This window comes from Plecotus auritus (assembly GCF_963455305.1).
Source record: "Plecotus auritus genome assembly, chromosome: 4".
In the NCBI taxonomy this organism is placed as follows: Eukaryota; Metazoa; Chordata; class Mammalia; order Chiroptera; family Vespertilionidae; genus Plecotus; species Plecotus auritus.
In genome coordinates this window covers 65,015,225-65,030,015 of record NC_137775.1, presented here as the reverse complement: position 1 = coordinate 65,030,015, position 14,791 = coordinate 65,015,225, and the positions used below count along the sequence as shown (strand labels likewise).

The window sequence follows — 14,791 nt, the reverse complement described above, 5'->3', positions numbered from 1 at the left end:
TTCAAGCAAATTACACAGTCTGTTATTTTTTTAATTATTTTTATTGATTTCAGAGAGGAAGGGAGAGGGAGAGAGAGAGAGATTGAAACATCAATGATGAGAGAGAATCATTGATGGCTGCCTCCTGCACACCCCCCACTGGGGGTGGAGCCCACAACCCAGGCACATACCCTTGACCAGAATCAACCTGGGACCCTTCTGTCCGCAGACTAATGCTCTATCCACTGAGCCAAACCAGCTAAGGCCACAGCCTCTTATTTTGATATGAGTTACTTTAAATCTAGACATTTTTATCAAATATTTGTGGAAATGGGACATTGTGAAGGCTAATTGCCTACCTAAAAAGAGCACATATTTTTAATTGGTTTTTTATCTATATACTAGAGGCCTGGTGCATGAATTTGTGCACCAGTGGGGTCCCTCAGCCTGGCCTGCGGGATCGAGCTGAAACCAGCTCTCCGACATCCCCCAAGGGGTCCCAGATTGCAAGAGGGCAAAGGCCAGGCCCTGGGACCCCATGATCAGGGTCAGGGAGGGATACAAGAGGTTGGCCAACCAGGGAGGGACCACGGGAGGGCTCCAGGGAGTGCCCGACCCATCTCGCTCAGTCCCGATCAGCCATACCCCAGCAGCAAGCTAACCTATGGGCCAGAGCATCTGTCCCTGGTGGTCAGTGCATGTCATAGCAACTGGGCAACCGGTCAACTGTATGCCCCCTGGTGGTCAGTGCATTTCATAGCAAGCAGTGGAGTGGCCTTAGTATATCATTAGCATATTACGCTTCGATTGGGTGAACGCCGACTGGACAACTAGACACTTAGCATATTAGACTTTTATTATATAGGATATAAAAAGCCAGCGAACAGAACGCCAGAATAACTGAAACGACTGGAATGACAAGTCACTATGATGCCCACTGCAGCCAGCCAACTGGCCTGATCAAGGGCAGGGCCTGCCAGCCAACCTCCGTGGCCCCTCTCCCTGCCAGCCCCACCCTCAATTAGCCCCTGCACCTTATCAGCCCTCAGCCCCTCCCCCGGCCAGCCCCCGCCCAGGCCAACCTCCTGCAGCCCCACCCCCGGCCAGATCTGGCCCCGTTCAGCACCCCCCCTCACCCTGATCTGGGGTGGGACCAGCCTGCCAACCACCTGCGGGCCCTCCCCCTTGCCAACCCGGCCCCAATTGGCCCCTATTGGGGCAGGCCGGACAGACCCCACTCATGCATGAATTCGTGCACTGGGTCTCTAGTATGATATGATTCCTCCTCAATGTGCACAAGCAAAAAGTGCTTCCCCCGTCCCCAGAAATACACCAAAATATTTAAGCACATGTGTAATCAGGAATAATATGTAAACAAAACAAAACAAAAAAACAAACTTGACCTTCCACAGGATAACCCTAGATCCTAATACAAAGACATTAATAAATCTATTACTTTAACCACAATCATATAACAATTTAGCAAACATTTACTGGGTATCTTTTATTGGTCAGATCCTATGCTAAGACCATGTAGTTACAAAGAGGAATAATGGATAGTCCACATTTTTAAAAGACTTAAATCTACTTAAGGATACAAAAATATAAACATAATTACAATGTAATGGTATTTGAGGCTTTTATAAGTTGCTATAAAAGCAAAGGGAAGTATTAACCAGTTCTGCCTAGGAAGTAGTTTGAGCTACACCTCGGACAATAAGTAGGCATTCCCGGTGCAATGGCAACAGAGGGAATAGCATACAGAGAGAGCCTGGAAATGGCATATGCATCCCAATGACTAGGAAATGTCATATGTCTGGGCACCAGATGCATGAGGAGGGACAGGTGGAGATGGGGCTATCAATGAGCAAAGCAACACTACGTGAATGTTGAGAAGGTTCAGTGAGATAACCCATATAAAACATCAGCTAGTGCCTCACTGAGGGGGAATGAATGCTGGCACTTGTCTTGAAATGGAGGATTTAAGAATTTTATATATCCACAATTCCAAAAGAAAAAAAAAATGTCTTCTGGTACAAAATAAATCCACTGTTTATCAGATAAAATGATTTATCTGGGTACCCATGTCGTAGAAATGGCACGTGTTTATACAGAACTGTATTCAAAAGCAGGGACTCCAGGCGGCATTCTCATCTGATGTTTTCAGCGAGAACCAATATACATGACAGGGAGCTTAGGAAGTAATGAAGCAATCCTGTATTTAATTAGAACCAGCCATGATATGAACTTCACTTGCTTAGATAGCAAGTTGATTTTACAGAGAAGAGGGTGTGAGTTGGGTTTCTTTTTCCATTACTCATGACCTCAATCCTTCGGGAAATGACAAGATAATTTAATTCTCAGACACTCATTTGGGAGTGTCAATGATAAATGATTAGAAATATTGCTGCTTCGGTTGCACAGCTTTTCTTATTGGTTCTTGCTTTTCCTTCCCCTGCCTGCTTCTCCTTCTCTCCACTCAGCCTCAAGAAAGTAGTTGATATTGGAGCGATAAAGCCAGTCACAAGAAAAGTAATCTTCTGTCACAACCTTCCTTCTTTTTCCCTTGTCTGTTGTCTCCCCCTAAAAAAAAAAAAAATCTCCAGTTTAATCTTTGCATGGCAGCTTCATACTTCTGTATAACTGAGAGACAACACTAATTGATTCCATCATTTGTACCAGTCAACACAAGAAAACCATAATTTTCCTTTCTTTGCATCTTACAATAAGGAGCTCTAATGCCGGGCTATTGAATTACACAATAAACAAAAATTTTCCATCATTTAACATTTGTTCAAAGATTTAATGCTGTGGGTCCACATGAACAGAAAAAAAGAAGAGAAATGTGCATTTATCCAATGAATTCAATCAATGCAAACAGAAAAATCTGAATTAATTATTTAGGCCATCAAAATATGTTGTTGTTGTATTAATGCCTAGGTGATTTGTAAAAATTATTCTATCCTTACATGGAAACTTGGCCTTTGTTGACCCAGTTTTGCCTAACAAAAATCCTTTTATATTCTAATAGAAAAAGTGAGTTATTTTGCAAGTGAGTAAAGGAAGATACTTTGGGTGATTATGTCTGCCACCCAGATCTTAGAGGATATAAATGCTTCATTATATAGAACAAGGATCAGAAGGCACCACCTTTGGTGCCAGAATGAGGTATTTTTCTCTTTTTTTGAATATATTTTTATTTATCTCAGAGAGAAAGGGAGAGATGGAAACATCAGTGATGAGAGGGAATCACTGATCAGCAGCCTCCTGCATGGACCCCCTCATCTCCCACTGGGGATGGAACCCACAACCTGGGTATGAGCCCTAATTAGGAATCAAACTGTGACCTCCCAGTTCATAGGTTGACACTCAACCACTGAGCCACACCAGCCGGGCCAGAGTGAGGTCTTTTGCCAATAGGATTTTACTGTCTCTACTTCTGCACCTATGAAACTCCTACCTACATGGGGTGCACTTCCCTCCCACCCTAGGGCCATGGCCCTGCCAAGAATCCCTCCTGGCTGCCTTAGGCTTTCCTCCATATACTTTCATTTTGTTTATCATAACTTCATTCCTTCAGAACAGGGGTGGAGAATGTCCAGCCGGTGGGCCGTATGAAGCCCACCTAGTCATTTGGTCTGGACCCGGCCAAGACATTAGGGGTGAGTTAATTAAATGTTTGACCAAATATAACAGGCTAATTTTTAAGTTGATAATTTTGTATGGCCCATGAATGATGTTATAAATACCCAAATGGCCCTTGGCAAAAAAAAAGGTTCCCCACCCCTGCTTTAGAACAATCTTTTCTCCCTATCCTGTGCAGAAGTACAGTAAGCATTTCTAAAAGGAAAATGTAATTCCATGAGAGACCAATGTATGGAAATTTGTATATAAAACACTTAATGGCAATAAAACTGCAATTGTGCAGAAAACTTAAAAAGTGCAAAACTTTGCATTTTGGTGCCAACTGAGTATTTAGCTCTTATGTACCATGGCCCTTAATTGTTACCTTTGCTATTGAAAATTTGCCTAGAATGTATTAGCACACTTTTCCTCTTGAGTATGTAATGTCACTTCCTCTTTTTTGATGATTCAGTATCTTGCAGTACCTTATGAAGAACCCACAGGCAGTTTCTCTCCCTCTTTTTGTTTAATCCTCACTGGAGGATATTTTTTCCATAGAATTTCAGAGAAAGTGGAAGGGAGAGGGAGAAACAGAGAGAACCATTGATGATTGGTTGCCTCCTACACACGCACCCTACTGGGCTGGGGATGGACCCTGCAACCAAGGTACATGCCCTTGACTGGAATCGAACCCATGACCCTTCAGTCTTCAGGCTGACACTCTAACCACTGAACCAAACCAGCTATAGCTTTTTTGTTTGTTTGTTTTTTGTTAATCTTCACCCAAGGATATTTTTCCATTGATCTCCAGAGAGAGTGGGAGGTAGGGAGGGGGAAAGAGTGAGAGAGAAACATCCCTGTGAGAGAGACACATTATTCATTGCCTCCCACATGTGCTCTGACCAGAGCGGGAGATCTAACCTGCAACCCAGGTACTTGCCCTTGACTGGGAATGGGATTCCATGACCTTAGGTGCATGTGAGGGGAGGATGCTCTAACTGTATGGTTGAAAAATAGTTTACTGAGCATTATCATACAAAGTAAAACATTCATCTATCCATTCATTCACACGTTCACTTACTGATCACTTAAGAAGCTCCTACAAAGTGTGAGGCACTGTGCCAGACCCTGCAATACAACAGTGAATAACCTTAAAACCTCTCAGAGCCCTAGCTTGTTTGGCTCAGTGGACAGAGCGTCAGCCTGAGGACCAAAGCGTCCTGGATTCAATCCCAGTCAAGAGCAAATACCTTGCTTGCAGGATCCTCGGGCCCTGGCCCTGGTTGGAGGCAACCAATCGATATGTTTCTCTTACATCGATGTTTCTCTCTGTCTTTCCCTCTCTCTTCCACTCTCCCTAAAAATCAATGGAAAAATATCCTTAGGTGAGGATTAACAAAAAAATAAATAAAATAATAATAATAATAATAAACCTCTTAGAAAGGAAGAACTTGCATGCTAATTCGCCTTTATACTCTCCTAAGGTAGGGTTGAACTCTCTTGAAAACCCACTGATAAGCTTGCAACATCATGGTCCACATGAGACTTGAGAGAAAGACTGCAAAGACAGCATAAAGATGAGCCAATGCTTTGGTCTAGAGATCAGGACAAGCTTCTCGGAAGTGATGACAAGTGAACTTGGACTTAAAGGGTGGGGAGGGGAAGGGTGGCATTCAGCCACATTTTTCAATCATCCTATTGTATGCTAACTACAAAGATTCCTAACTTTTTTTTTAACCAAGGCCCTCATAAAGAATTTAATAAAAACGCTTGTCTGTTACATTTGAAAAGTGGTCAAAGTGGTTAATTTTATGATATATATATATATATATATATATATATACATACAGACTCAAAAATAGATAATTTTGTGGGGTCCAAAGATTCCCAGAAGACCACTTTGGCATTTCTGGAGATTCAGGGATACCCACTCCACTAAGAATCTGTGTATTCACAAGAACAAAGGCAGTTATTTGATATGTCTACATCTTGTACAAAAGAATACTTGGCATTATCTAGATAATCTCATCAAAATGGTGGCAAGAGAAATCATTTAGATTCCTAAATAAACCTCCTGCTAAGATTTCTAATTTGACTGTGTACCCCAGTGGTTCTCAACAGAGTTAAGTTTGCCCATCAAGGGACATTAGCCAATATACTTTTGATTGCCTGGTGGTGGTGGTGATGGGGGGGGGGGGGGGGGCTGCTACTAATATCTAGAAAGTTGAGACCAAGCATGCTGGTGAACATCCTAAAATGCACAAGACAGCCCTCTGGACAGCTCCACTCCTGAGCAAAATGTCAACAGAGTCAAAGTTGAAAAACTCTGGTCTACACTAATTAAGTTGCTCAAATAATTTCTGTGAGAAAGGACTGGTCACCTTCAAAATTAATTATATAGAAAAACAAGGAAATAATGTCTCTCCCTCTCTCTCTCTCTCTCTCGGATTATAATCTTCATGTTCTTTTGTTTTTATAATTACACAATATATTACTGTTTCCTTTGAGGAAAAGACCAGTTTTAATTAAAATAATACTAATATCAAATAACGCAGTGTTAAAAACTTCGTTTTTGTTCTACTTTTGGTCTAAAATAGGTCTCAGGCATCATTTCATAAAGGCAGGGGATCTCTTTTGTGGAATGGAAGTAATGGGGCCAATCCCTCCGCCCAGCAGAGCTAGAGCCTGCGGCAGTTGCTATAGCAAATATCTGTGTTTTATGAACACGACTGGCTAACACACGCAGTCAAAAATGAAAACAGACTTGATTAAATGCAGACTTAGTGACCTTTAAAATTATTTCATTGCCCCTGGACAGTGGTCTGGGTTATCGTGGACAGATAAGTGCTCGGTATACCTTGTGGGACTGGGGACTGCCTCTACATGAGGCCAGGGAAGCAGGCTGCCCTGTGTCTGCGACTTTCCTTCCCCAGGTGCACCCTGGCCAGCCACCTTTCACATGAAGGAGTCCCTAGTGATCATGGACAGCATGCTCATGGTTCTAAAAAAACAAACCTTACAGAAACATATAGTATAAAATACAAGCATACTGTTAGCTAAGCAAACTACACTTATTATATCATGTAATCCTCTTAAAAATATTTTCAAGGTAGATCTTATTAGCTCCATTTTAGAGACGGGAAAACTGACATTTACATTAACTAGAGTGTCCCAAATTGCATACTAATAAGAAGAAATGAGAGTTTTTAAACAGTTCTGCTGATTCAATAAGCCAGGCAGAGAAAGATAAGTATCACATGATCTCACTCATTTGTGGAATATAATAAATGGCATAGACTGATGAACAAGAACAGAACCAGAGACTGAGAAACGTCCATCAGAACCTCAAACCTCAGGGAAGGAGGGGGTCGATGGGAGTAAGGGGGAGAGATCAACCAAGGGACTTGTGTGCATGCATATGAGCCTAATCAATGGACACAGACAACAGGTGGGTGGGGCATGAGTTGGGGGTGGGGGGGAATGGGGGAATAAGGACACATATGTATAAAATAATAAAATAAAAAAATAAAAAATTCCAAGGTCTTTGGATAGACACCTGGCATGTTTTGTCTGAACAGAAGGAAGCCAGCAACCGGTAGACGCCTACCATGTTTCAAGCACTTTTGGGATTGAGCTTTCCTCATAACAAATCTGTGAAGAAGACACTATTTTCGACACATTAACAGATGAAGAAATTAATGCTCCGTGAGTGAAGCTCACACAACTGACAAGTGGCAAATCTCAAATTTGAACCAAGGTCAGCCTGGTCTATCCAAAACTGGACACTTTCTGTGTCATATGTTTTTTGTTTGTTTGTTTCAACTAAAAGTGGATGCTAATTCAAAGACAGAGAGGGCAAAAAGTATTTTGAGCAGCATTTTCTCCAATTGTAGGGTGTGTTTTTTTCATCCTGAAACTGAGGCGATTCCATAGCCTTACAAACTCAGCACTGTAATGTTTACTCCTTAATAAAAGCAAGTCTTCCCCCCCCCTTTATTTTATTTTGTTTTTTTTTTTCCATCACCATTTATCCCCGATGTAACCTCTTCCATCTCCACCCATCCACCTCCCCACCACAGTCACCACACTGCTGTCCTTGAAAAAAAAAGAAAGAAAAAAAACAAGTCACGGACAAAGCAAATCATTTCTTAAAATATCTACTCTAAATGTATTGTTTTAAAGTCAGTTTTGTGATTACTGATAAGTTTCTGTCTTCATGGTTTATTGGTTTGTTGTGTGTGGTAGTGGTTAGGATGCGGAAGGTACATAGGAACAACCCTAATAATTGAAAACATCTTATTTCTTGCTGAATTTACTTTTCACTCATAATTTGACTGCATGTATAATAGGCATAAAGCCTCAAGTACCCAAGTTTTAACATGTACATCGTCAGTAACTTTCCATAAGAGAGAAATACCTCCTGCCATGCATTACGCATCACAGCAGAAGCATCTATATTTAACACTGCCATAGTCAACCGTTTAAATGTACACTTTTACACAGACCAACACCCCTGGAAGGGGTCAGTGAACATAGCATGTATCCTGGTTGGTCAAGATTGTACTCACGCAGGGAGAGACAGGAATTTGGGAGGAGACCACGAAGGAAACCTGCGTTCCCTGAGAGAACACTGCACTTACAGATAAATCCCTACAGTTCTTGAAAAGCTTCAGATTATCATTTAGAAACACCATTCTCAAAGACTAAGTGAAACAGACTTAATAATGCAGTTTCCTTTCAGTCTGATTACAAATTATTCAAGTGGGGCTGTTGCCATAATTCTCTAAACCACAGAACTGGATGAAATTGTTGTAATACCTTGCTCATGATCATGATGATAACACAATTATTAAAAAAGCAATCATTCCTACTTCCTGATAATGTTATGAGGACTAATGCTGGAGGGCAGTTCTGTAAAGTATGTGGCTCAGAGTAAGTGCTTAAAAGTGCTTGTTTCCTCTTCAACCTCTGCCCCTTTGAAAGCAAAGCAGTTAAATTCAGAGCAATGTGTCTTTGCTAGAATCCAACGCTAAGCATCATGATTGTACATGGAGGAGATGAAAGACTTTAAACTATGTCTTGTACTCTAGAATAAAAACCTACTTGGACACTGACACTATTCATTTAACTTCAAAAACTCAAGTGAAAAACTAAAAGGGAGGGTTCTTTGTGAAGTAGGATCCTTTGACTTCTATTCCCTACCTTGGCTTAGGAAACTCAACAATGTCTCTAGTTTTATGGAAGGGTGCCAAAAAATTGACAAACATTTCTAATAAAAAATTTTAATTCCTTTCACTGAAAAAAAACAACAACAACAAAAAAAACCCCTCTAGGAATAAAAAATAGGGAGGGGCTTTTCATGAAATCAAAAGGCTGCCGGATCACTACTCTAGGATAGTGCCTCTAGAATGCAATAAAAATAAAATAGGTGGAAAGCACACCTTTGATTAGTTACTTGTGTTTACAAAATATAATAGCTATATAATATGCAAATGTGTTTGTGGGTGTGGGTGTGCATGTTAACAGTAGGAAGTCAAGTGGGCTAAGTGAGCTAGGTTACCAAGGAATGGTGCCACCTGCCACGTGTTGACAATTGTTATTTCTTTGCTTTATTTATTACTAGAGGCCTGGTGCTTTGGGGGGTGGGGAGAGGGTGTCCCTCAGCCCAGCCTGCACCCTCTCCAATCTGGGACCCCTCTCACAATCCAGGACTGCTGGCTCCCAACCACTCGCTTGCCTGCCTGCCTGATTGTCCCTAACCGCTTCTGCCTGCCAGCCTGATCACCCCCTAACCACTACCCTGCCAGCCTGATGGATGCCTAACTGCCCCCCTGCCAGCCCAATTGCCCCTAATTGCCCTCCCCTGCTGGCCTGGTCACCCCTAACTACCCTCCCCTGCTGGCCTGGTCACCCCTAACTACCCTCCCCTGCCAGCCTGGTTGCCCCTAACTGTCCTCCCCTGCAGGGCTGGTCACCTCCAACTGCCCTCCTCTGCCAGCCCGGTCACCCCTAACTGCCCTCCCCTGCAGGCCTGGTCACCCCCCCCCAACTGCCCTCCCCTGCAGGCCTGATCCCCCCCCCCGCAACTGCCCTCCCCTGCAGGCCTGGTCACCCCCCCCAACTGCCCTCCCCTGCAGGCCTGGTTGCCTCCAACTGCCCTCCTCTGCCAGCCCAATCACCCCTAACTGCCCTCCCCTACAGGCCTGATTGCCCCCAACTGTCCTCCCTTGCAGGCCTGGACCTTCCCAACTGCCGTCCCCTGCTGGCCTGATAGCCCACAACTGCCCTCCCCTGCAGGCCTGGGTCCCCCCCAACTGTCCTCCCCTGCAGGCTTGGTCACCCCCAACTGCCCTCCCTTGCAGGCCTGGTCCCCCCCAAACTGTCTTCTCCTGCTGGCCTGGTCACCCCTAACTGCCCTCCCCTGCCACCATCTTGTGTCCACATGGGGGCGGCCATCTTTGACCACATGGGGGTGACCATCTTGTGTGTTGGAGTGACGGTCAATTTACATATTACTCTTTTATTAGATAGGATTTTATCATTTGTTTTGTATTTTTAAATAATTATATACAGGAGTGGGCAAAAGTAGGTTTACAGTTTTTCATATGGAAAATAGTACAATCATCTGTATATATAAAAGCCTAAGCAACCATCCAACTGGTAGCTATGATGCACAATGACCACCAAGGGGCAGATGCTCCAACCAGTAGCTATGATGCACACAACCACCAGGGGGCAGACACTCAACACAGAAGCTGCCGAGCTTCGGTGACTTGGCAGCTGCAATTCTCGGGTGACACACCTGGAACCAGGGAGGAGGGAGCCCGATTCTGGGTGTGTCACCCGAGAACTGCCCTCTCACAAACTGGGACCCCTCGGGGGATGTTGGAGAGCTGGTTTTGAGCCCGATCCCGGCAGGCAGGTAGAGGGACCCCACCAATGCATGTGCACCAGGCCTCTAGTAAATAATAATACAAAAATAAACTTTATTTTGCCTACTCAGAACTGTAAACCTACCTTTACATATATACGTTCAAAGACAATGCCCTTATTTGGAAATTATGTAAAAACCGAGGGCTGAATCTGTGGGTTATACTTTACTGATTCAGATCTGGAAATAAGCTGTTTGCTTTAGGGTAGACTAAAGATTCCGAGCATCTGGGATAAAGCAGGTAAGGGAAACAATTAAGAGCTGCTGAAGCTGAGACATGAATATCAGGTAAACAAGACAAGAAAACACAACCTATTGTACATTAAAAAGCACATTTTTTCATTTGCAAGTTTCATGTTGGTTTTATTTTGGTTGTTTGGGTGTTTTAAAAGATATATTCTTAGGAAATCTCCAATGCTTTGTAAGTAAGCTATGTTTTCCTATAAATCCTTATTACTCAAAGTGTGGTCCATGGAATAGCATCATGGGCATCTCCCAAGAGCCTGTCAGGAGCAGAATCTCACCCTGGACCTATTGAAATAGAATCTGCATTTTAACCAGCTCCCCTGCTGATTCTTATGTCCATTAACTTTTTAGCAGTACCACTGTTAAAAATCTAATCCATTTGAATTCTGTTTCATTTAGGGACCCTTCACATCCATAGATCTCACACATTCCCAGCATTATTCTAAGAGCTGGGAATCTCACCCTGGCCACACATCAGAATTACCTGAGGAGAATTTTTAAAATAAGAATATTGGGCCCTGCTCCAGAAAATATAATTAAGTTAGTCTGAGACATGGCCTGAGCAAAGGTATGCAAAGCTCCTCTGATAAACAAAATTTGCAGTCAAGGTTGAAAACAATTGCATTATCCCATTTAATTTTTACCTGCGAATATAGAGGTGTGTATTATTAGATCTACAGAGGAACTTGTTCATGATTAGAAAACATGGATTTAAACTCAGTTCTTTCTTACTTCAAAGGCTTTCTCTTGCATTTTAAACCTATCAGTATGTGTGAATGTGGGGCGGGGGGCCTTCATTACCAGTAGCTGATTCCAAACTTCCCATTGCGTGAATAGCCCAACATGCTATACTGCTTGGGAAAGCCTCTGAAGAGCAGAAAAAGGAGAGTGGGCTCAAGAACCATACAGTCAGGCAAGACTGGGATGAAAAGATGAAGAGTCACGAAACAGCTCCCCCACAAAATCAAATCAGCCCAATGCTGAACTCACTGAGATTATTCAAGGAAATAAGAATGACAGGGAGGGCTGTAGGTCTACCGACATGATCACAAACTGGATTCCCAAATGGTTTAGAAGAGACAACCAATGTGTTTACAAAAGTCCCCTGAGCACAGCTCCTGGACCAAGTAGCCAGGCCTTTGTGAACTGCCCAGCCTCTGCAGCCCCATCACTACACTTGTGAGCAAGAAATATCCTGAAATCTCATTATCCCCATATGGACTGACCAATCCACAGTCTGTGTGTGGAATGTTCCCACAGAGTCAGGGAGGATGTGACTCACGCCCTCATGCATCATTTAAGCAAGCTATGGGTAGATTCTTTAAAGCATTTACCATAAATGGATCTCTATATCACCATCTGTTCACTTTAGGTACAAGAAATATTATAAGACCATGCTTGTCATTTAGTTAGTAGTTTTGAAAAGGATTTTTCCTATCTTTTGAAATATGTGCAACTAAGTCAAAAAGGAAATTGGCATTTTCTTTTACAAACTACGCTTGGACTAGTGTTAAGGCATTCTCTTTGTCAGCTGGTCCAGCTCCAGGGACTGGTTGGTTCTATCTCAAGGAGCATTGGAAATCCTAGCATAATCCTAAAATGTGGATGTTGACATTAAAAGTTCAATTTAACTGACAGATGTGTGAAATGTCACAAAGAAGCTCCCCATTGTGTACAATGAAAATGCTGAGATGTTATGGAAGAATGCAATAATGCAGCATGGGGCAAAAGTAGGTTTACAGTTGCTCATATGGAAAGTAATGCATTCATTAATAAATAATAGTAAAACAACAAACTCTGTTTCTAGTACTCACAACTGTAAGCCTACTTTTGCCCCACCCTGTATAATAGTTGTTTTCTCATTTGATATGGTCCATTTCCAACACAGAAATTTATTTTTGTAATACACAAGATTATATGCACATTTATATATGCCTGTTTTTAAAGTAAATGCCAAAATTACAGACTTGAAAGTCGTCCTTCTGGGGAAAACTGACATACAAACACACCTCACTTCTGTGCAAAAAAGCAGCCCTCTCTTTAAAGAAATGGTAAGTGGCAAGTGTTCTACCTTTGAACTGTGGATATATCAACCTCAAATCAATGAAATGTTGAAAAACACCGTAATAAGAAAAACATAGTAGTGAAAGATACATTTAAGTAATAATTAATTCCCTTTATTTTTAATATAAATTGTTTTCTATTCTCTGACTTTACCCAGTGCCACCATAATCAAAGGTTGCAATGTTTTAAAATACTAATATTTTAGCCCACCCAGTGTTGCTCAGTGGTTGAGTGTTGTCCCATGAACCAGGAGGTCACAGTTCGATTCCTAGTAAGGTCACATGCCTTGGTTGCTGGCTAGATCCCTAGTAGGGGGCACGCAGAAGGCAGCCGACCAATGATTCTCTCTCATCATTGATGTTTCTATCTTTCTATCTCTCTCCCTACCTCTCTCTGAAATCAATAAAAACATCATTTAAAAAAAATACTAATATTTTAGCATCACTCCAGAACTAGAGATGAATCCACAAGTTTCTCCAACCAATAAGAAAATTTAGGTTGCGTACATAAAGAACAACTTTAGGTGTGTTCTAGGGATCTTCTACCAGTTCTGAAAAATCTGCCATTTTAAATAAACGGTAAGCCCTCTTTCCCTTGGCTCCTGGATGCAGGGTTAATTCCATTTGTCCTGTCCCAGAAGAGGGAGTTTGAGGTTGGGAGTGGTGAGCATCCACAGCCTCTGAACAACTCAGAGGCACTCTGCCCCCTGGTGGACTGTTCAAGGATGAGCTTTGATGAAAGGCGAAGAAGCTTCACTTCCCACACCCTCACTTTATCAGCCTCTTCGCTTCTGTAAACTCCAGGAGATGCCTCAGTTGAAAGCTTTTGTCCTCACTAATTACACATTAGTTTGGATCAACAATTTCCTTTTAAATAATGTAAAATCCCGGGGCTACTTAATCAGCCCTGTACAGGTAAAATAAGAAAATTAGATCAACACATTTTCATGGATTATTAGGGCTTTGCATGGGGAATTAAAAAGTAGAGAAGCTGAAAATGAGACACTGAGAAAAGATGTAGATGTGGTGAGGGATTTTGGATTGTTGGAAGGCAGCTGCAAATCTCTAGACAAGGACGAGGAAGGAGAGATTGAGTAAATAAGAGGCTGATGCTATAGGAAATGAAATATTTGGCAATTTCCTCTAGGCCACTAGAGCTACTATAAACCAGCCTAAGGAGTAATTGTGAAAGGTTCCAAACCTCGGTCACTTTTAGTTTAGTTACGTTTCTCCCATGCAGCCTTGCTTATCTGCCCCGGTGCAACTTCTGGTAAATAGCACTCAGTGTTTCTATGCTACCGGGGTTCTGTGTCCTCAAGGAAGGCAATGCGGAAATACTGGCTAAAGAGGAAGTATCATTTGTTGAGATCCAAAAAGGTTTTAGGTATTATGATGGATGCTTTACCTGTAGAGTCTCTAACCCTTGTAAGTAGACTACACTTGGGGTGAACAATACAGCTATAACATGCTCTATTTCCAATTCAAACCTAGCACTTTCTGATGCCAAAAGCTATTTTTCTGTGGACTTCTCCAGTGCCCAAATAAGTCAATTTCCTCCTCTTCTGTCTCTTCCAAGCCAGCTTCGAATCCAGCTCCTCCTTTTCCTTTTTCTGTATTTCAAGCACCATACAGTACCTTGAAATCTTATTACCTAGCCTAGAGACTGAATAGTACCTCTAGAATTCGGATCTGGAAAACTCTTGTGATAATGAGCCTGACTTACCCTCTTTGCAGAATGTGAGATCACAATCTGTCTATTTCCTTTTAAATTCTTCCTACAGATATTAACTATATCCCACAAATCATAGTGATAATGCCAGTCCTCCTCAGTATCATTTATCACCAATTATTCTCTCTTGAAGGCTCAAACTCCTGAATGCAACCCAAAATACAATGAACCAATCTTTTCAGAATAATAGAATTACTACCCAAAGCTTTTTAGAACACA

The 14,791-nt window shown here is 42.2% G+C and overlaps 1 protein-coding gene across 4 annotated transcripts in view; it reads right to left on the bottom strand.

Moving 5' to 3' along the window:
- Window positions 1-819: 819 nt before the first annotated feature.
- Window positions 820-14,791, bottom strand: part of HTR1B (5-hydroxytryptamine receptor 1B) — a 131,517-nt gene continuing 117,545 nt past the window's right edge. The window contains exons 4-5 of one of the 4 annotated variants that reach the window (XR_013960328.1): window positions 5,059-5,161; window positions 1,464-2,562 (exon numbers count right to left, since the gene is read on the bottom strand). The gene's annotated coding sequence lies outside the window, so the exon portion shown is untranslated. Of the gene's footprint in view, window positions 2,563-5,058; window positions 5,162-14,791 lie in introns of all 4 variants that reach the window. The other 3 variants (XR_013960330.1, XR_013960329.1, XM_080663575.1) reach the window with 3 other exon arrangements.